This window comes from Lissotriton helveticus, chromosome 6 (assembly GCF_964261635.1).
Source record: "Lissotriton helveticus chromosome 6, aLisHel1.1, whole genome shotgun sequence".
NCBI classification, from domain to species: Eukaryota; Metazoa; Chordata; class Amphibia; order Caudata; family Salamandridae; genus Lissotriton; species Lissotriton helveticus.
Window position 1 is genome coordinate 804,094,794 of NC_136067.1, and position 22,083 is coordinate 804,116,876.

The following is a 22,083-nucleotide window of genomic DNA, read 5'->3' on the forward strand; positions in this document are numbered from 1 at the left end:
GATAGTTGTATACATCTAGATACATACTGAAGAAAATACAACTGTCATTAACCATTCAAAGATGGCGGCCGTTTTAGAACTTGAAAAATGCCGACCTGCATACTCTACCGGTATACACTGGATGTATTGAGGACTAACTCAATGACGCAGAAAGAGTTAAATTTGCAAAGAAAGAGTTTCGTATAATAAGAAAAAAGTCGCCCGTATTTTAACACGTAAAATAGGGACTACTTGAGTAATCGACAACGGGTGCTCTTATACCCCGTTAATGAATTAACAGCTTAACATTAATAATAATAATTAGAATGCCTACAGACACGCACACAATAACAGTGCGATATAGGAGTATTTAAATATAAAAAGTGATTGAGCGGTATTCTAATTGAAAATTAAACACACTACAAGATGGCGGCCGTGCTAGGGATCACAAACACCCGGCATACAGTGGGCGGCCCACACTAAGCGACCAGATGAAAGTATTTATCTAATTAGGGAGTATATTTAAACTGGCGTACTGAGAGAAGAAATCACTCTCAGAAGACACGTGGAGCAGGAAGACGCCGTGCAGTTCAGCTACTTTAAACATGTACGGTTGGGGTAGTTAGATTAATTGGAGAAAGGTGGTGTTAGCTATAGGACACTGCACTAACAGCATTTTAGACATTGTTTTATGTCTTTCCACAGTTGGCAGGCAATCCACAAAAACTGCAATATAGTGGCCCTTGTTTCCATATTTAAAAGAACTAAGAAGGTGGAATTCAAGTTTAAAAGCAGGTTCTTGCACTAACCAAAGGTAAGATCACCTAGACAGAGTAAATTGACTCATAAAAAGAAAAAAACGAAAAAAAAAACGTACAATTAAAATTTATAGTATCTTAAACTACAAATTAATTTGTAGATTTAATTGTGTGAGAAGAGCAGTGAACAGTAAGCTCCCAGAGGCATCTTCCTATCATCACAAGATATCAAGAGATAGGACCGGTAAGGCCCCGAGTTAAAAGATGTGGTAAGAAAGAACTGACATTGAGTGGAGGGAAACCATATAAATAAAAATTCTTAAAGTAAAAATAGATTTTTATGTCTCAACAGGATTGAAGTTGGTCCCTCTCTTTTTTAATCAACCTGGATGTGTATTAAACATAGCTACTTTAAAGGTAATAACAGTAGCACACCACAGATAAATGACTGAGGAAATATGTCAAAGACCTAGGGTATTAAAAACAAGACCCACTTGTGTTTTTCTCCTAGAATAAACAAGATGACACATCATCAACAGTGTTTGATAACATAATAGCTGAAGACAACCCACTCCGAAAAGTGACAAGGGAGTGCCAGGAAGGAAATATATACCTGGGTAAGAATATATAGTGTTCTAGGGTTGGTACTTTGATGAATAAGATAGGACAAATATTAAAGTGCCCACAACTAAATTTGTTAACAACTATTTCCCATGAAGTAATTCGAGGACACGTTATCTTGGCATTAATGGTATATATATATGGCAGGTAGTCTTGTTTTTCATGAAGACTAAGAAATGGGGAATCTTAGTAAAACATGAGACTCGAAGACGAGATGCAGATCACATTGAGGCGGGGTTACCAAATAGTAAGGCATTAGAGGTAGAATGTAAATGAATCAATGTGCAATTGTCAGATCTAATATTGGACCTAATTGGAATATATTGTGACATGTTTTTTGTAGATACCATGTTAATGAACAAGTCCTGAAGAAGGTGCAAGATTGTGTGAGGCACCGAAACGCTGCGTCAACAGTTTGTTCTCTATGTGTAATAAACAAGTTGTACAGTGATGGAATGAGATAGTTAGCTCTGTATGTTTGAGAAATTTGATGTATATTGAGATTTATGCAACAACGCTTAGTAGCAGTATTTAGGAATTGGTTTTTAATAGAGTTGAAAAACATTTTATAGTAATATGCTTAGAATTGTCTGCAGAATACATATGATATAATGTATTAGTGTTTTTAACAAAAACATTTTTAATAAATGAATGAAATTTTTAACTTTGTGTTTGCAATATTTGTTCATGTCAATACTGATCTGCAATTGATTAAGTTGTAAATTTGGTAACCCATGCCTAGACTGATTTCCCGACTTGTGCAATATCTGCCTAGGATAGGATAGCATTATGAGTCTTGTTGTCAAAATCAGGAGAAGGATTTTTTGTTTATGATTGTTGACCCAATCCTTTTCCTGACAAAAGGGTAGCTCCCTCCTCATTTATTGGTACTGAAACTTTGCACATCCTTTGTGAAAGGTTATGTTTTGCGGACGCCCTTGTTGTTTGATGGTGTAATTTTATGAGTGAAGGGGTGAGAAATATTGTTCACATGACACAGATTTTTTTGGGTAGACTAACATTGGAAGAGTGCTTGTAAGATAAGTATACTTTCCATATATTTTTTCCTTTTTGAACCCAATGTGGTTTGAACAAATTGGAAGTTAAAGAACTGTTGGTTTGGTAGAGTTAAAAAATGGATTAGGAGGTGACTGGGATTGGGAGAGTAGTGGGGACATAGATGGTGAGTGGGTCTAGGTGATTAAAAATAAAGAGAAGTGTGGGAGGATCGGAATTTTGACAGGGAAAGGTAGCATGACAGAGATGGGGCAGGTCATCATGAATTAATCCCAGCCACTGGCAATCGCTCGGCCACATACCAAGCCATCTTTTTACCCCACCATGCCACCTCAGTTTGGACCCAGCCATATGCAAATCAGCCTTGACCCTGCTCCAAAGGGAAAAGTCCAAACTGAACTGCCAGGCCAGGTCCTCCCGAGCTATAACATAAGCAACCCAGGACCGGCTTTGCCCTTATTATGGGCCAGATACAGCTTGGTTCCAGTGGCACAGTGAGCACAGGACCCATTTCTGGGCATACTTGAGTTGCTTGTGTTCCGGTTCAGGGAGGTCCTGGCTTGGCAGGACTGGCAGGACTGTTCCAATTAGAGCAGAGTCAAGACTGATTTGCATGTAACTGGGTCCAAACTGAGGTGGGATGTTGTGCAAACTAGCAATGGGCTGGGATCTGGTCCGAGTAATTACAGTGGCTGAGATTGATTCATGCATTCCATCCATCACATTTTTGCATACTTCAATTTGTCAATCTAAGTGAGATGGGTATGCACAGACCTGGGTGCAGTGCACACTATGTCACTGGAACCCAGCTGTAACTGGCTGTTGAGCCCACAATTAGGGCTTAATCCATCCTTGGTTGCGTGTGTTCTGATTCAGGGAGGACCTCGCTTGGTAGTTTGAGCAGGACTACTTCAATTGGAGCACAGTCAACACTGAATTTTATATAGCTGGGTCCAAACAGAGATGGCATGGTGTGCAAAATAATGATGACTGGGATGTGGCCCAGATTAATTACCAGTGGCTGAGATTGAGTCAAGCTTTCCATCCATCACGTTGTTGTATAGTTCAGGGATGGGGCAGGTGGCAGGTTTTGAGAATGCTACAGGAAAAGGGAACTTGACAAGGAAAGGAAAGGTTGCATGGATGAGTAGGGTAACAAGGGATGAGAGTGTGCTGAAGATTTGTTTGGTGACCGGACTGGTAAACAGACATGCACCAGGAGAGGGTACCGTCACACTCCTCAGACCCACACCTTTTTACCCACACTTAACGAATGTCAAATTGAGCTACTGAAAAAAGTAAACCAGATGGAGCTCTCATTTTATCTCATTTAAAATGGTTACAAAATACAAAGTGAAGAAAGGTATTTTTTACATGAAGGACCAATATCCCGTCGCCATTTTTCTACCATCATGCCCCCACGAGCCTCTCCTATCAGCCTCCATCTTTCTCTACTTTCATCGCCCATTTTATTTTATTCTACCTACACTCCTCAGTTTTTGCTGGCTTGTCCTCACCTTTTTCGTCCACTCCTCTTTTGTTTTTTTGTAAGCTTCCCATTTTCTTTCATCCTTGCACAGATCCTCTTCCACATCACTTCATCTTGCTCTTATTTCCTCCATATCATTATTTTTCTCTTCTGACATGACCCCCCTCATCGCTCATAATAATGTATTCTGGTATTTTGCTGAATACCACACATTTGTGTCATTTCTTATATCACATTAACTAATAGATGTTACTATGCACCTTTTAATTAACACAACATGTTATGTATGTGCCATGAAATGGCGTGTTGCACTATAGCCAACTCACCAGTTGTTATTATTTACTGGAAGTCACTAGAAATCATGGATCTCAAAGTTTCGCAACATGTCTGTTTCACACATATCTCAGCACATATAACTCAGCAGCAAGTATTTCACTCAATGATCTGCCTTCCTTCCTGCCTGCCCCTCCTCTGTTTCTGTAGGCACTGATGCCTAGTAGTATTCACAAGGGAGACATTGGGGAGGGATGTGGCTTAACATCCAGAGCGATCGACTTTGAAGCTGGGGAACCAGGTCCGAGTCTGGGAGGAGGCTCATACACCCTGTGATTCTGGGCAAATCTCTTAATCGGCCAGTGTCTTAAGAAAATAATGTGCCAGTCTGTAGTGCAACTGGTGCTCATATAAAGCGCTCTGATGCCTCCGGGGCGAGTTTGCGCTTTATAAAACTGCAGAAAATAAATACATTAGCAAATCCTGCAGTTTATAGATATGCCACAAGGTACATGCCTGGGTTCTTCTACTCGCAAAGGAATACCTATGGAATTGGGTGACTGAGTTCCCTATATCATAACACCTTTCCCTTTCCATTCCATTAGATCATCCACAACTCCCCTCACACAATGAACCACAATATAACCTTTCAGATTGAAGCCCGGGAATAGGCACTTATGACATTGTTTTCTAATGTTTTTATAAATGATCCATTATGCAAACATTAGAAGAGCCTCTTAAGGCGTCTGTCCGACCCCCTAACACCCAGTGAGAATTCCAAACGCACAGGGCTGACTACCAGCCCCCAGAAACACCCTTCTGCCGCAAAAGCTGTCATATTGCATATTATTACTTAAATGAATGACATTTGTCTGACTCGTGCCCTGGAGGCTACCATTTCTTTTCTAATCCTGTCTGCAGACCTTGTCTGGGCACAGCACGCATAGCCTTTGAGCTGATGTGACACAAAAAGTAAATGTCACGGGCAGGGAAAACTTTCAAACAATATGAATTGCAATACATTTGTATTTTGAAATGCAAGCATTTTCATTTGAAAAATCAAGGGACTTGGCCTGCTTTGCAAATGAAGTGCTTCTATTTCAATTATAAATGCATGCATTTTCTGAGTACCAGCCCCCCACCAGGGATACACCTGGAGTAGGCAGCAAGCCAAGGGTCATGGAACTCCTTCCCTCTCAAGTAGCTCAGTCACTGGTGTTTCCTGTTGCACCATGTCTTCGCCCTTGCTGGGAGTGTGTGAAATTGCTAAAATAAGTGCTTCACAAAACCACACATTTTCAAACTTTTTCCTGCTTCCTGGGGTTCCTAGGCCGGCAAAGTTCTAAAAAACAAAGACTAAAAACAGGCAGAAAATGTGCCTGCATGACTGTGTCAGCATTTCCGCCGCCGCTCAGGGCTGTAAGAACATTTCTCTTCAGTCATCATCAGTCACAGCTCAACATCTTGTTATATGTGGCTCTCCTGATGAGTAATGACGAGTTGTGTATTCCAATACCCCTGTTGCTGTAGAAATTCTGGCAGCATGTGGTGGCGAATAGGGAGAATGTTGCTTGTGGTGGTTGCAGATGTGTTTCGTCGCTGTGGATATGTTTCTCATCGGTGACTTAAGGGGCTATGGGCAGCCATAGATGGCACTGGTAAAAACAATTCCCCGCAGCTTGATGTCCCTCTGCGAAACTTCAGGCTGCAGCTAAAAGGAGCTGGAAATCGTAACCTACAGACAATTGTCTAAGGTGAAGTGTAGTCCAGAAATGTTATTCCTTCTTTTTGAAGAGTCTCCAGTCTTCGCATCTATGTGTTCTTATAGTAGAAGTAGAATATATGGTTTAGTAGCAGGTCTTATAATTTGTCCAATTGTATGTATTATTCTGGGGTGGTAGCTCAGATGCATAATATTGGGGTCCAGATTTATCATTTTTTCACCAATGCAGCAAACCACCTTTGTAGAACTGCGCAAAAATGAAAGGGTAGGAATGTGCTGTATTTACCATAATGTATCTCATTCCTGTCCTTTCCTAACAAGCGTTTGGCTGGCTAGTACCACCAATGGCACCCTTGTGTCATGGTGCAAAGGTGCCTGCATTGTAGGCAGGGTTGTTTTTGTGCAGGAAGGGGTACTTTCCTGCACAAAACAGGCATTTTCCTCTTTCTATGTGTGCTGCTGAATCCAGCACATGTAGAAAGAGGAAAAATGTGGAGAAATAAAGATATTTCCCTTCGTTATGCCTCACCTGGGGAGGTGTAGCATTTTGAGCCATTCACATGGCCTACCACTAATGGTACATCTGGAAATGCGCCAAGATCCATGGGTGGATGCTTAGGAACACCCACACTCCACCCATGTAACACCTCTCTGGGGCAGAGTAACACAATGCAGCGATTTGCGCTGCATTGCATTACTCTAGATTTGATTTATCAAGCCACGCAAGGTGGCCTTGCGTGACTTAATAAATCTAACATAGTAGTTGCGTCACCCTCGCGTCCTCTTGCATGGCGCAAGGGCGATGTAACTCACTGATAAATATGCCCCTTAATGTTTATCTTGCGAAGCCCTCGCCGCCGTCCCCCGCATCAGAAGAGCCACCACAGGAGGAAGGTCCTTCTCCTACCTGGCCGCCAAGACGTGGAACTCCCTCCCGACCCACCTCCGCCTGACCCAAGACCACCTTGCCTTCAGGAAGCAGCTCAAGACCTGGCTGTTCGAGCAGTAGCGGACCCCCCCTCCCCAAGCGCCTTGAGACCCTCCGGGTGAGTAGCGCGCTATATAAATGCTATGATTGATTGATTGATACTGCTGGTGTGGCTTCGTTCGCATGAGACTTTCCGATGCAATACTGATGTATGACTGATCTGCCCTTTTGAATCACTGTACCCAGCACCACTACAGTTCTACTCTTGTAAACAATATCACTTAAGTTACACACAAATTACACTCTTGAGCATTACATTTATATGGTTAGATACATGAAAATATGAACACTCATAAGTAGGACACCAACGACCGACTCTCAAAGGTTCCATAGCTGAAGACACAATACATGCAAATGAATGTTCTGCCACTTTGTAGAAGGCCTGTGCCTGCTGTGTGATGGTGTACATGTATGAGGAAGGCAGTTTACGATAGGTACAATTACTGAACTAGCAGATTTGAGTGACTGTGTTTTTACAGATATTTATCTGCAGTTGGCATTACACATTAGTGTTTTTTTCTCTTTAGGAGTAGGACCAACACAGGCCACTTCCCTGATATAGCAGAGGAACACTGTTGTCGATCAAGGTAAATAAACTATTTTTTGTTGTAAGTTGTAGCTTGCTGAGTAGTTGTACAATATAAGTTACAGAAAGTCTGTTAAAGTGTACTGACTTGTTTATGTACGAAAAGGCAATATGCAATAGTAAAAATGTGAAAACTTAAATGAAAGGTGGAAATAATAGAATTCATTGATGTAATAGCAATAATATTTGTTTTGAGGAGTTCAGACAACTTTTGGGTCAGGTGCCACGGCACCTGTTGCACCATTCAAATAATGCCCCTAGTGTTTGCAAGATAACTGCATTTGTGACTGCCTGCTTTTTAGTAAAATATAGCAATGTTTGGTATTTAGAGGAGTTATGACAACTGTTAGCCCTGGTGTCGCTGCACCATTCAAATCATGACCCTGTTGTCTGCAAGTTAACAACACTTGTGACTGCCTGTTTATTAGTTAAATATAGCAATTGTAGGTGTTTAGTGGGGTGCTAGAGCTTTTGGTCTTGGTGTCACTGCACTTGCTGCACCATTGAAATCATGGTCCTAGTGTGTGCTAGATAACTGCACTTGTCACTGCCTGCTTAGTAGTAACATTTTGCGCTTAGTGGGGATCCTAAAGCTTTTGGCCCTGGTGCCACTGTGCCTGCTGCACCATTCCAACCAAGACCCTTTTAACTGTGAGATAACTGCAAGTGTGTCTGCCTGTATAGTAGTAAAATATAGTAGTATTAGGTGTTTAGAGAAGTTCTGACAACTGTTAAGCCCAGTGCCACTGCACCTGCTGCACCATTCAAATCATGACCATGTTGTTTGTAAGGTAACTTCACTTGGGGCTGCCTGTATTGTAGTAAAATATAGAAATATTAGGTGTTTAGTGGGGTGCCTAGAGCGTCTGGTCCTGGTACTACTGTACCTGCTGCACCATTCAAATCATGACCCTAGCCCCTGAAAGATTACTGCACTTGTGACTGCATGTTTAGTTGTAAAATATAGCAATAATAGGTGTTTAGTAGGGTGCCTGGAGCTGTTGGCCCCGGTGCAACTGCTCCTGTTGCACTATTGACATTGTGACCCTAGCTCTTGCTAGATAACTGCACTTGTGACTACCTGTTTTGCTGTAAAATACAGCAATATTAGGTGTTTAGAGGAGTTCTGATAACGTTTGGGCTTTGTGCCACTGCCTGCAATATGACAGCCCCTGTGACTGCCTGTATAGTATAAAAATATTGCAATATTTAGTGTTTAGTGGAGTTATGACAACTTTTGGACCCTGTGCCACTGCACCTGCTGCACCATTAAAATCATGGCCCTGTTATCTGCAAGTTAACTACACTTGTGACTGCCTGTGTGGTAGTCAAATATAGCAATATTATGTGTTTAGAGGAGTTCTGACAATGTTTGGACCCGGTGCTACTGCACCTGCTGCACCATTCAAATCATGAACCTGTTGTCTGCAAGGTAACTGCACTGGTGGCTGACTGATTAGAAGTAAAATATAACATATTTCTTGCATTTTAACTTTACTTTAACTTTATTTTTAATGTGTAATGTTTATTACAACATTTAGACTTTGATCATAATGACCAAATAGATTAAGTTGAAAAAAAATCAATCTGATAATGCCTACAAAGTGCAAAGAAAGTTACTGAGGCATGAACAGGAAATGTCAAAATCTTCCTAAGGCTAAAGCATCTGCTTTACACAACTAAGTAATACAAATCATTCCAGCATATTCTTGAAAGCTGTCTGCCTTTTATGTGGGAACAGATCTTATCTGGGGGAGAAGCTGGCCCCCATTGCTACACCCTGTATCTGTAGGTGCATTTGGCTTTTGAACATAAACAAGTTGTTCTCAAGGCAAAATGTCAGGATGTCCATCAGCATTTTGTTGTGCTGTACATATTTGAGTGGCCTATTAGCTAAAAAATTAGGCATGGGCGTAAAATCCGTTCCGCTCGCGGAATTTGCGGATTTTCGGCAAATTCGCAATCCGCGAACTCTCGTGAATTTGCAGAAAATTAGCAAATTCGCATGAAGCGGATTTTTTTGCTTGGTCGCGCTTGACAAATACAATATTGCGGCGCGCGGCGTTCACTTACCGTCATTCAGCGTTTGAAGAGTTGTTTTTCTCCATGTTTGCGTGTGCTGCGCCATTTTGGATCTTGCTGCGGGATCCCGCGGGAGTTTGTCGACCGCGATTACGTCATTGCGGCTTGCCACCTTGCACAGTTAGAGTTTGTCAACGCGAGTACGTCATAAAGGCCCATGATCACGCATCGCGGGAGTAAACACTTGCGAACACGTAGATGCGGCGGGCAGCGACAATCTTGCGTTTGCGAAATTGCAAAATTTGCAATTCTGCACAAGAAATCCACCAGCAGGCAGCATAAACCTTCTGAAAATGATGATTTTTATCCGAATAACTCCTCAGGTTGACATTTGCCTGCACTTTTTTTTGCAAGGAGTCCATTTTGGGGGGGTGGGAGGAAGGAAGTGCCCCACAGTTTCCAACTTCCTCTTCCTGTCCAGCAGGCTCCTCCCAGTGCTTTGTTCATGTCCTGGTCACTTTGATTTGGATCTTGCCCTGGAAGGATTACTTTTTGTGGATGCTGCTGGATATTTGGATTTGAGGCCTTTTTTACTTTCTTTGGATGACTTTTGGATTAGAAATTTCACAAGTAAGTTGATGTTGTTTGTTTGGGGCATTACAGTTGCTGCAACTACAATTTTGGAACTTTTTCAGAACATCAGAACATTAAATAAAATATATTGTGGGTAGCCACAGTATCCAGTAGGGCCAGGGTTAGTTATAGGTGCATGATGCAACTGTTTTGTTTAATTTCAACATCATTTAGGGCATGGATGGCATTGGATTGTGTTGATTTTTGTGTGTTTTCGATTTTTTGGCTGTTGTTGGGGCCTTTTGCCCAGGGGTGCTCAGTGGTGCATGGACTGAGTCTTTCTGTGGGGTCTCTTTAATGTAAACATCATGGAGGGCATGGATGGCATTGGATTGTGGTGATTTTTATGTGTTTTTCGATTTTGTGGCTGTTGTTGGGGCATTTTGCCCAGGGGTACTCAGTGGTGCATGGGCCTAGTCTTTCTGTGGGGTGTCTTGAATGTAAACATCATTGAGGGCATGGATGGCATTGGATTGTGGTGATTTTTGTGTTTTTCGATTTTTCTGGGGTGTTGATGGGGCATGGCCATGTGGGTGGGGGCCATTTTGAGGACTGGTCCAGGCAGGGCCTGGCCATGTGGTGGGGGTCAGGGGGCCATTTTGAATCCAGGCAGTGTGCTTTGTGCCATAGGCCTGCATCCAATGTGCCTTGCTTTCATCCATTATGCCCAGGGGTATTCAGTGGTGCATGGGCCTAGTCTTTCTGTGGGGTCTCTTTAATGTAAACCTCATGGAGGTCATGGATGGCATTGGATTGTGGTGATTTTTATGTGTTTTTCGATTTTTTGGCTGTTGTTGGGGCCTTTTGCCCAGGGGTACTCAGTGGTGCATGGGCCTAGTCTTTCTGTGGGGTGTCTTGAATGTAAACATCATTGAGGGCATGGATGGCACTGGATTGTGGTGATTTTTGTGTGTTTTTCGATTTTTTGGGGTGTTGATGGGGCATGGCCATGTGGGTGGGGGCCATTTTGAGGCCTGGTCCAGGCAGGGCCTGGCCATGTGGGTGGGGATCTAAGGGCCATTTTGAAGCCAGGCAGTGTGCTTTGTTGTGCCATAGGCCTGCACCCAGTCTGCCATGCTTTCATCCATTATGCCCAGGGGTACTCAGTGGTGCATGGACCAAGTCTTTCAGTGGGGTGTCTTGAATTTCAACATGATTGAGGGCATGGATGGCATTGGATTGTGGTGATTTTTGTGTGTTTTTCGATTTTTTGGCTGTTGTTGGGGCCTTTTGCCCAGGGGTACTCAGTGGTGCAAGGACTGAGTCTTTCTGTGGGGTCTCTTTAATGTAAACATCATGGGGGGCATGGATGGCATTGGATCGTGGTGATTTTTGTGTGTTTTTTGACTTTTTGGGGTGGGGTGGGGTGGGGGCCTGTCCCCATGTGGGTGGGGCCATTTTGAGGCCTGGTCCAGGCAGGGCCTGGCCATGTGGGTGGGGGTCTAGGGGCCATTTTGAAGCCAGGCAGTGTGCTTTGTTGTGCCACAGGCCTGCACCCAGTCTGCCATGCTTTCATCAATTATGCCCAGGGGTACTCAGTGGTGCATGGACCGAGTCTTTCTGTGGGGTGTCTTGAATTTCAACATAATTGAGGGCATGGATGGCATTGGATTGTGGTGATTTTTGTGTGTTTTTCAAATTTTTGGCTGTTGTTGGAGCCTTTTGCCCAGGGGTACTCAGTGGTGCATGGACTGAGTCTTTCTGTGGGGTCTCTTTAATGTAAAAATCATGGAGGGCACGGATGGCATTGGATTGTGGTGATTTTTGTGTGTTTTTCGACTTTTTGGGGTGGGGTGGGGGCCTGTCCATGTGGGTGGGGGCCATTTTGAGCCCTGGTCCAGGCAGGGCCTGGCCATGTGGGTGGGGGCCTAGGGGCCATTTTGAAGCCAGGCATGGTACTTTGTTGTGCCATAGGCCTGCACCCAGTCTGCCATGTTTTCATCCATTATGCCCAGGGGTACTCTGTAAGTGGTGCATTTTATTGGTCTTTCCATTTTGGGGGGTGGGTATAATAAAAATGCTTACTTGCAAACTATTAATTGAAGCGCTACATATGCAACATTTATTTAACTGATGTTCCTCTGGCTTCGTTTGCTTTTAGGTGCAGAAAGACGAATCATTAGCCTCACCGTTCCTCATCAGTGCCAGGAAGAAGTCCTGCTGCGGTGTGTGCAGCACAACGTCACGTGTGGCCACAGACAACTCTGCAACTTGTGCAACTGCGGCCTGCTGTTCTGACATCTGAAGAAGATGGCCCCAAAAAAAGTTGCCCGTAGCTCCTCTAGCAAGAACGTTGCCAGTAAGGAGCAGAAGAAGCAAGTGGTGCCACTTGCCAAGAAGACTAGTGTGCCGACCGCCACATTTTTTGGGGCAAAAACAGGTACGCCTGCAGCAGCAGCGGGTCTGCTGGGGACCAAGCTGGGAGCAGCACCTCCGCTCCATTGGGCTCAGTGCCAACACCACCACGCCAACTTAGGTCCAAGCCCTTGAGTGCTGCAGAGGCAGCCAGTATAGTTGTTCAATCACCATCGATCAGTGATGTTGGCTCATCGCAAGAAAATAGCAGCATCTCTCAATCAACACAGGTTGTTGTAACTCATCAGACGAGTGTTCAACAACCACAGCCGCAACAACAACCACATGTGCTGCAAGTACAAGCCCAAGTACATGTGGAAGGAGAGGCGGCGCAAGGAGAGGCGCAAGCAGAGGTGCATGGAGCGGCACAAGTGCCCACAATAGTTGTTCCTCCCGAAGTAGGGGCACATCAGGAAATCGACATTCAAGCCGAGGTATCATTTGAGGAAGCCACTCCTCCTGATGATTCATTGTCTTCCAGATCCCCAGCAAGGAAAAGAACAAGGATGGTGTCTACATCTTCTTCAAGCCCCCTTCCTTCTGATGATATGGATCAAAATTGGGAACCACCCGTGCTGTCTGAGAGTGAGGCACACCATGATCTGACAAAGGTAGCTAAGCGTAAAAGAAAGGTCCCCGAAAGTCTCATAGTTATGGAGTGTGATGATGACGCTGAACAAGAAGTGGCGTATACTCCTGCTGATTAAGACTCTCACGACGATGCAGTCATCATAGATGTCACTCCAGCCTCAGCGTTCATGCAGCAAACAGACATTTTTACCCTATCCCGAAATGCTGCTGAGCGTGATGTTGGCGACGTGTCAATGGGACCACCACCAATGCAGTTAACTAGTACAACACCACCTACAGCTTCCATATTACCTCGCCAGAAGGGACCTCCATCCACCTCGACCTCCATTTTCTCAATTAGTGGTGCTGTAAGTGCACAACGTAGTAAATTTCGGCAACACACATCCTCCACTTCATCTGGCATTAGCATTCCCAGTAGCGCCTCCTGCGCCCCCCACAGACATTTGAAGTCCACAGTTTGGGACTTCTTTAGTATTAGCCCAACAAGGGAAAACATAGCCATTTGTACCATTTGTAAGGTTCGAGTTAGTCGTGGTAAGCTTGGTACCAACTATGGTACCGGAGGCCAGAGAGGTCATCTTGAAAGACAGCACACTGTCAAATGGCATGCGCACCTAAGGGAGATCAAGGCAGCCCGAATTGCAAGTCAACAAATTGTATCCGTTGATGTTTCATCTGATGATGATGAGGAGGAAGTAGCGTCAAACATTTCTTCAGTTACACCCAGTACCCCTGTCAGCAGCACACCCCCTGCAAGATATATGAGCCACACTAAGAGTGTGGGAGAGAGTGAGACTCCAATGCGAACAAGTTCATCATCATCACTGAGCGTAACTGGGTCAAAAAAGTCATCATCATCCCGTAAAATGGTCCAGCCCACCATTAGAAGCATGTTGTTTTCAGATGCGCCATTTGAACGCAACCACCCAACGGCGCGTCTGTATAACACTAAGCGGGCTGAAATGCTAGCGCTGGACCTTCTCCCTTTTTCTTTTGTGGAAGGGGTGGGTTTTCTTGAAATGGTGGCAACGCTTTGCCCTAAATGGAAGGTTCCTAGGCGGTTCTATTTTGCCAGAGTTGCGGTTCCAGCACTACATGAAGATGTGCTGGAGGTGATTGGAGCAGCTTTGCAGAAGAGTGCTGTTCACACTATACATCTGACAACAGACATGTGGGCCAGTTGCCAAGCCACTGATTACATGTGCATCACTGCACACTGGGTCTCTTTTCTCAGGGGTTAAAGCAAAGCTAAACGCAGGTGTTGACATGGACAAAGTTTATAAAGCTGCTCGGAAACATGCAACAGTAGCCATGTTTGCCATGGAGAAAACTCATACAGGAGAAAACATTTAGCATGAGTTAAACACAAAGGTCTTTCAATGGCTGTCCCCAAGAAAGCGCATGATTGGTTATGTTTCCACGGATAATGGCGCCAATGTAGTTAAGGCCATGGATATGGGTAACTATTTCCGAGTGCCGTGTTTGGCGCACTGTATAACCCTGGTTGTTAAAAAATTCTTGCATGAAGAAACTCCAGTCTACGAGTTACTGACCACCTGCCGAAGAATGTGCACACATTTCAACCATTCTTTTAAGGCCCGGAAGCAGCTGAGGTGCCTGCAACATGAACATAAAGTGCCAGTGAAAGCACTTTTCCAGGAGGTGGTAACACGTTGGAACTCAACCTTCTAAATGCTTGAGCGTCTGTATGAGCAGTATGCGGTAGTCGATCAGTATTTCTTTAAACTGGGTACACCTATGATAGACCTGAGGATACAGGTGGAGCAATGGGAGCTAGTTAAAAGCCTGACAGACATGCTTCATCCTTTTGAGGTCTTCACACGTGCAGTCAGCAGGGAGGACTGTAATTTGGGAAAAGCTATCCCATTGTTTCTCATGCTAGAGGCCAAACTGAAGGCGGTGTCTTCTACGTTTCAAAAAGATGGAAAGCAAGAAGCATTTGAGTTGGCGGAGAAGTTATTACAGCACCTACTTGGCGATGAACGTCTTCAAAAGATCCACACAGAACAGCATTACATTTCTGCTACTATTCTGGATCCACGGTACAAAAAGGCAGTGGCAGGCAGAGTATTCTTTCCTTTTGATGACGCAGATGTTACAAAGTACAAACATTGTCTAGCTGTGTCAGCCAATCGGTTTGAAAGAGAACGGCAGGAAATTGAAGGAAAAGACAATACATCAGCATCAGCAGGCCATCCGGAGTCAAATAAATCCACTTCTGCATCTGTGGCTGTGGCAGAAGTGAGTGATTTTCCCTCTCAGCCGTTAACGACACCAGCAACCGTATCATCTGCACCAGACACAACAGTAATATTGTGTGAAGAAGGGGATTGGCTAACTGAGCTTGGGTTTGTTTCTCAAAAGGTCCCAGAAAAAAGTAAGCAAAGTGGAGGAACCCTGGAGAACCTTGAGTCGATGGTGCAGGCCTATCTGAATGACTCAACAGAGGTCTATGTTCATCATGACCCATTGGCGTATTGGCATGGGAAAAGAGGTGTGTGGCCAGAGATCAACAACCTGGCTATAAATTACTTGTCTTGCCCATTCGCAAGCGTGTCTTCTGAACGTGTTTTCAGTGCTGCTGGTGGCATTGTAACTTCCATAAGGACCCACCTCTCGCCCAAAAATGTGGAGAGGTTAACAATGATCAAGATGAATCAGCACTTCATACCACCAGATTACAAAATACGAGAATGCACGCAGGAAGAAGACGAGGAGGACACCAACTTAGATTTACTCCCGTCTGAATGCTCAGAGTTTGAGGATGAGCTCTTCTTCCCTGACACCGAGCCCTGAAAATGAGTCAATGAATCACTAACTTTCTTTTTCGTCCTTATTCACTTTTATTCCTGTGTGTCTGTCTTTCTTTGTTTTGCAAAATCTATATAAAAAACTTTAATCACCTAATCACAAAAACAAGCCCACCAGCAGAACTTTCTTCACTTATTTGCTTATTGATTTGAAGGTGCCGCAGTCTGCATTCCTCAGGTTCACAAGTTCACAAGAACATGCTCCTCTATCTTCCTCCTCCAGACTCCTATTTCCCTCAAAGCAGATGGCTGGATTACGCCCAATGAAGAAAGACTCTGTACTTGTGGGGGTGTTCTACTTCTTTGCAGGTGAGTTGACGGGTCTGGGGCATTTCTGTGAAGGTCTAATACTGGATAAAAGTGGTTTGGAGAAAATCGGAGGTGAAAAAGTATATTGCGTTTTTGCTCACTTGTCTTTGGGGTGCTGTTTGGGGGGCTTCCAGGTTTTTGGGGGTGGGTTTTGGGGTCTGGGAGCACTGCTGCCGCAGTCTAATGTTGATTGCATTTGTTTTTCAGAAAATCCGTTGTGGAAAAGGGGAGTTAGGGTCTAGCTGCAGAGCTCATTTGGACTGCATTCCAGGTAGGTCCGAAGTTTCCTAAGTGTGGTTTTTCCCGGTTTTGTCCTTCGGCTTTTGGGGGGGGGTGAAACTTATTTTTGCCCGGGTTCACGGGTCTGGGGGCCTTGCTTGGAAGGTGTAATACCGGCTAAAAGTGGTTTGGAGAAAATCGGAGCAGAAAAAGTTTTTGCGCTTTTGATCACTTGCCTTTTTTGGGGTGCTGTTTGGGGGGCTTTTAGGTTGTTGGGGGTGGGTTTTGTGGTATGTGAGCACTGCTGGCACATTCTAATGTTGATTGCATTCGTTTTACAGGAAATCCATGATGGAAAAGTGGAGTTGGGGCCTAGCTGCAGAGCGCATTTGGACTGAATTCCAGGTAGGCCCAAAGTTTCCTAAGGGTGCCTTTTCCCAGTTTTGCTTTTCGGCTTTTTTGGGGGGGGTGAAACTTGTTTTTGCCCAGGTTTACGGGTCTGGGGGCCTTGCTTGGAAAGTGTAATACCGGTTAAAAGGGGTTTGGAGAAAATCGGAGCAGAAAAAGTTTTTGCGCTTTTGATCACTTGCCTGTCTTTGGGGTGCTGTTTGGGGGGCTTTTAGGTTGTTGGGAGTGGGTTTTGGGGTCTGTGAGCACTGCTGGCACATTTTAATGTTGATTGCATTTGTTTTACAGGAAATACATGGTGGAAAAGGGGAGTTGGGGCCTAGCTGCAGAGCGCATTTGGACTGAATTCCAGGTAGGCCCAAAGTTTTCTAAGTGTGGCTTTTCCCGGGTTTTATATGAAAGTATGATGGACCGCTGCACTCCAAGGTAATAATGTTATCCACAAGTAAATATTTTAGATGGGTATTAGGTGCGCAGGAAAACACCTTCTGAGTCCAAGAGGTGCTGCAAATATAAGAACAAGAAAGCCTTACAACGGGTAAGGACTAATTCCTGGGCACTCTGGGATGCACAATAGTGCGTAATGCAAGGTGTCCACACTATTTGAAAAAAATGTCTGTAGTCATGGTTTTTTGGAAGATTTACTTCAAAATTTTGTCCATGGTAACAATATAGTTCAACTGGTCAATTATCTTCCATATTACATCATATGGTGACAATGTAATTCAAAACATTGAATCCGATGGTTATTGTAATCATTTTAACTTCATGAATTCAATAATCCCCGATGCATTTCGTGCAAAGGTTGCACTTCTTCAGGAGGAATCTAGATAATAATAAAGAGACAAGGATGTAGGACGCTACAGACACAGGAGACTTTTACATATACATATATATATATATACACTGTGGGGGGTACGGTTTGCTAACAAATGATGATGCTGCATCTTGGAACAGACCTTAGGGCAAGAAAACAGAAGCTAAGATGCATGGTGAGTACACTAAGAGAAATAATCCGTGCTCGATATTTACAGGTGCAAAGTGGCGTAATAGCCCAAATGAAAAAGATAACCCGAAAAGAACTGAGATAGGTATGAGCATGTGATAGTGGTTCAAAATGTGGCTCACGATGTGAAGTGCGGGACTAAAAATAATATACGACGAAAAGAAAGTGCAACAACATCTGGTGCTGGGAGGTGTGAGGAGCGTGAATTACGAATCATGCAATGTAACTCCATTAAGAGGGGAACAGACTGGGGAACGGAAGAGAGACAACTGTGTGTAGGGTCCACTTACCGATGATAGATGTGAGAAGTACGTGGAATGTGACTCCAAAGGTTTACTCCGGTTCGAAATAAACGAAACCCGGAAGACGCTGCGCATGCGCGTTAGATTCAGACTTATAGTGAGGAAGGTGTAGTGGGAATGGAAAGCGGACTGTGAATGAGATAGGGTGAAATGGAGGAACGCGAAGGAACGTGAGAACCGAGGGACATGCAAAGGATAAGATTGATTAAAAAGAAATTCTGCAAGTGTAAAAATGAATGACAGTAACCAAAGTAACGACCTGGGGTCAGTGTAGAAAAGCAAAAACGACAATAAAATGCAAAGTGAAAAAAAAGGGGGGTGAAAAAGGAAAATAGATGACAAGTGAATGGGAGAATAACAATGGGAACGGTGGACAAGTAAATAGACAGGTGACAATAACAAGTACGAGGAGTGGAGCAAAAATAAAGGTAGGGGTAGGATGTGAAAAATGGAAAAAGGAAAATTGGAAAGAAAAGCTGATGAGCATAGGAAATGCAAATGTACAACGGATACTCAAGTAATAGAGGTACTTAAGTAATAAAGAGAGATCAAACAGAGGCCAACCATGTATCCGTTACGTGGTTATAAGGCGACTGAAGGGTCAGTTATAGATGACAACTGTATTCCAATCTGTCATTCAGTCCTTTAGGATGTGTGGCCTGAAGGCGGTATATCCAGTAAAGTTCTCGCCGAAGTAGATTTTTGCTGTTGTCTGTGTGAGTGTGTTTATCCACTACTTCTAGAATTAAGAAACTAATTTGACTGGGATTATGGCTGTGTTGGATGAAATGGGCCGCTACACAGGACTTCAGATTTTTAGTGCGTATGTTGCTGCGATGTTCAGTCAATCTTGTTTTAATTTTGCGCTCGGTTTTGCCCACATATGGGAGGCCGCAAGGGCATCTTAACATGTATACAACGTTCATAGAATCACAGGTGGCATTGACTCGAAGGGGTATCGGAGTACCTTGAGTGGGATGAGATAGACGGTTCCCTGGGATGATGCTATGACAGTGGCTACAATTATGACATGGTATTGTTCCTTTGAAGGTTGTATTTTCCATTGGTGGTGGTTGCTTCAATAACGTTGCGATGTTTTTAGAGCGTTGGTAAGCGAAAGTGGGTGGTTTTTCAAAAATGTTGTTGAAGTCTGTTTCGAGTTGTAGCAAGGGCCAGTGCTTGCGTATTGACTGTTTGATTTTGGAGGATTGAGTTGAAAATTTAGATACAAAGACAACACGTGTGTCCGGGTCAGAAGGCTTTACTCTGGGTTGTAGTAATTCTTGTCTCAGTTTGGTAGACACTCTTTCCTCAGCAGTTTGAATGATTTCTCTGGGGTAACACCGTTTCTTGAATTTGGTCATGATGGTAGCACTATTCTGTGCGTACAATTCTGATGTCGATGCTATCCTTTTGGCACGAAGCAGTTGTGAATATGGAAGGTGACGTTTTAAACTGGGTTGGTGAAAGCTGTGGTAATGTAGATAATTGTTGCGGTCGGTGGTTTTAGTGTATATGGAGGTTACAAATTGGTTGTCCTGTAGTAAGATCTGTACATCCAAAAAAGATATGGTGGTAGTACTACTGTTGTGTGTGAATTGGATACGGTCGTTCACATCGTTGAGAAGGTGAATGGCTTTTGTCAACTGTGTTTCATTCCCTTTCCACACTAGGAAGATGTCGTCGATGTATCGGTGGTAAGCTAGTAGGAATGGTTTCCAATCTGGGTTATTTAAGATGTGTTGGTTCTCGAAATTGTACATGAATAGATTAGCATATGCCGGAGCTGCACAATTGCCCATAGCAACTCCAGATAATTGTTGGAAAAGTTCTTCTTTAGGAGATTTGAAGTAACTATGGTGCAGCGTAAATTGCATCAGTTCAATGATGAAGATTTGTAGGTCCGTAGGTTTGTCACTGCGTACCAAAGCATGCTCTAGAGCTTCTAGTCCCAAGTTGTGAGGTATTGATGTATATAAAGAGTTCACGTCTATGGTACATAAAATGACTGGCTGGTCAGTTGGAACAATGATCTTTTGGAGCTTCATCAGAAAATCTGTAGTGTCTTGGATATATGTAGTCATATTTGTTACAGAACTTTGTAGATGCTTGTCAATGTACTTGCCTGTGGGTTCATGGATGGAGCCACAGGTGCTGACGATGGGTCTGAATGGTGGCTTGGTGGCGTGTTTGTGAATTTTTGGTACTAAGTAGATGTGTGGTACCTGGGGATGGTCTTTGATAAGATACCGTTTGTCTCTTTCAGTAATGGTGCCGGTAGAAACTGCTCTATTGACGATGGTGACCAGTGTTTCTTTGAAGATGTTGGTGGGGTCGGTGTTCAAAGGCATGTAGAGATCTGGATCTTCAGATGAGCATCTACATTTTGAGAGTAGTAACTGGTGTCCAAAGTTACTAGCGCTCCTCCTTTATCTGCTTTGCAGATGGTTAAGTCTCTGTTGGAAGCAAGTTGTCGTAGAGCTTGGTATTCTCTAGGTGATAGATTGGAACGTTGTTTTTGAGGAGTTCTGAAAAGAGTGTGTAGGTCTTGTTGAACGGCTATTTCAAACGTGTCCAATACTTTATGGCTAGTAGGAGGGATGAAGGTGCTTTTTGGTCTTAAATCCATCAGTGTCCCTGATTCTTGTGTGGTTTGGGGAGGACAAACGTTGGTGAAAAAATGTCTGAGGCGTAATATCCTCATGAATTTGTAAAAGGATATGGTGGTATCAAGCTCGTTCGTGTAGTAGGTGGGTACGAAATTCATGCCCTTTTGTAGGACTTGTTGTTGGCTGATGGTTAAAGGAGTCTGTGAGATGTTGACTATTAAATTCTGTGACTCCTGGTGGATTTGGCCGGTGGTAGTAAGTCGGTGGGTCCTGCGGGACCTCCTGGGTCTACTGTAGGTGCACGGCCTACTTCTAAAAAAGATGTTGGTTCAGCAAGATTTCTGAGGTTGACTCCCTGGTCACTGGGTGCTCCAGACGTAGAGGGTTGATCAGATCTTTGTGGGCCCGTTGGAGCAGACCTTTGTCTCGGTTGTCCTCGGTAATTTCCTGGTCGTGACGTTTCTTCAGATGATGTTGTGTCTCCGTCAGTTGATCTATTAGTTTGTGCACGATTCTGTCTTCTTGCTGCGTAAATTGCGGCCCAGTTGTACACCTCACCTAATTTATAATCAACTGTATCTCGTTTGAATTTTCTTATCTTTCTTTCATTAATTTCTTTGACGTATTTGTCTAATTGGTTGTTGATGTCTTCAAGTGTTGTTGCGAGTTCTTCAGGGGTTAACTTAGTACTTAAATCGTGTTTTAATTGTTTTACTTCGTTCTCAAGTTCTTCCAACAGTTTAGACAATTCTTCAACTATAAGCAGTATAAGATCCAAAGAACATTTATTCAATATTCCGAACCACTTTTCTGTAAATCGAGGATTGTCTTTGCAGAGTGTTGATTTTAAGGGGATACCTAAGCCTCTGGGAATACGTTGGACGCGATGATATCTGATAAGAGTTGAAGCATGCAGTCTTTGATTGATCTCTCTTTTGGCGGAGAACTTTACTGGATATACCGCCTTCAGGCCACACATCCTAAAGGACTGAATGACAGATTGGAATACAGTTGTCATCTATAACTGACCCTTCAGTCGCCTTATAACCACGTAACAGATACATGGTTGGCCTCTGTTTGATCTCTCTTTATTACTTAAGTACCTCTATTACTTGAGTATCCGTTGTACATTTGCATTTCCTATGCTCATCAGCTTTTCTTTCCAATTTTCCTTTTTCCATTTTTCACATCCTACCCCTACCTTTATTTTTGCTCCACTCCTCGTACTTGTTATTGTCACCTGTCTATTTACTTGTCCACCGTTCCCATTGTTATTCTCCCATTCACTTGTCATCTATTTTCCTTTTTCACCCCCCTTTTTTTCACTTTGCATTTTATTGTCGTTTTTGCTTTTCTACACTGAC